Here is a 2,044-nt window from a genome sequence, read left to right on the forward strand (position 1 = left end):
AGGGAGTTTTGTCAATCATATTATGACCAAAAAAGGGTAAAGTTGATTGGTAATATAAAAAATTGCACAAGTATGCATGTGCATATTTGTGTGTGTCTGTGTATATGTCTACACAGTTTTAAAACTGTGATTGATGCAAGCTAACAAATGTTTTGACCTGCTCTTTTGTTGGTAATGCCTGATTTGCTCAGTTGTTTAACAATCTCAAAAGGGCTCCGGCTCTTCTTCCCTCCCCCTCCATCTATGTCTTTCTGCATCTTTGCACTAACAGGAATATAATGACTGCTTTTGTGAGCCCCTTTAAAAATCACCAAGCATTTCTGCTAGTCTAATGTCCTTTTTTATGTGTTCTGGTGAATTAAAAATGGATTTATACAGTATATAATCAGAAATATAATTTTCGTTGTGTATTTCAATAAAGTGTTTCGGATTTTTTGCTTAAATGAAAATGAAAGAATTACACATATCATGGCTAACACATCTTAATGCAGAACTACATTGTCTTTATGTCAGTGAATACTCTTTCTGGGCGTGGACATCTACTTTTTCTAGCTCAAATATGTATCTCATCTTTTGGGTGTTCAGCATTTAGTGCCAAATATTTTATTTTATACATACATACAGAAAAAAACAAAACTTTTTTTTAAATTGTTTGATCCTAAATTTTGTCGCTACATTATGTGTATATGTGAAAGCTCTAAAATATTTTCTTGAATGAAAAGACAATTACATTAGTTGTTTATTCAATATATTTCAGACAGGCATGGAGAGACAGTGGTATAAGAGGAGGGTAAACTTCCATGTTGTGCTTAATGAAACCTTTACTGCATGCTGTCTATCTGTGGCTTCTGCACCTGGTCTGTTCCCAGCAGGTACCACCACCCATGGACCGACAGTCTGATAGCCATCCAGCCCTGCAGAGATGGACTGGCAATGCGCCAAAGCACATAACCCAAAAGAAAGTGTTGTAATTGTACCCATATCTGAGCTAGCTGTTCTTGAGTTACCTTTCCTGTCAAATTGAAAATAACCTGTGTCAAACAACTAAACAGATATAGAGACATATATAAGATTTACAGTATAATCAAACACAATTTGTCAGCCGGTAATGGAGATTGCACATGTCCTTCCCTGTAATTAAAACATCTCTGCGTATTTCTCTTTTATGTGTCGTGTAATTACAGCACTGACACTACTGATTAAAGTTCCTTAACTCAGCAAGGGAGCTTTCAGATCCACAGAACTGACTTTCATTAGCTGGCTACCAGTTATACTCAGACTTTCCATACTGTCTTTGTCAAGTAACCATCAACTCATGCAGACGGGACAGAGGATGAAAAATGTAACACAACTAAGGGAAAAGAACTTTAAGCACATCCTCAAACTTTATGAGATTTTTTCAAATTAGTTGTTACATCGACTTGCCAGCATTTTTTTGAAAAAAAATAAAAAAATAAATAAATGTCAACAACCTTTTGTAGCTCTCTCAGTGGTTTAAAGCAAATTATGTATTATTTGTGAAAATCCATTAACCTGGAGCATCACTTGTGTCATATCAATGTGAAATCCTGAAAAAATAAAATAAAAAAAGTATTTATAATGAGTAAATGGATGTATGAAGAAAAAGTTGTGGTCTGACAGATGGAAGTGTTTGGGGATTTGACTAAAGAGTTCTCTACAGGAGTAAATTATAACCACGCATAATACTGTACCTGTTTCTCATTAAAAACCTTTCATCCCTGTATGAGTGTAAAAGTAATAACAAAACAAACAACAACAAAAAAGTGGGGTTTTATCAGTGCCACCAAAAAAAAAAAAAAAAAATCTCCTAATGATGTGTTTGTACGATTTTATTCCCAAGGAAACACAGATGGTTTTATTTACATTTTTTTGGTCTTTTATTTAAAATTAAAAAAAAGTATTCTTATAAACACAGTACCAATTCCAGAAACGTTTTCATCCACAAGGAAACACTGAAAATGGATTAAAACTCTATTAGTCATGCCAGGTCTTGATGTGGTGCTGTAATGCTGCCACAGGAATA

Source organism: Nematolebias whitei, chromosome 14, assembly GCF_014905685.2.
Source record: "Nematolebias whitei isolate Nwh7 chromosome 14, NemWhi1, whole genome shotgun sequence".
Lineage (NCBI taxonomy): Eukaryota > Metazoa > Chordata > Actinopteri > Cyprinodontiformes > Rivulidae > Nematolebias > Nematolebias whitei.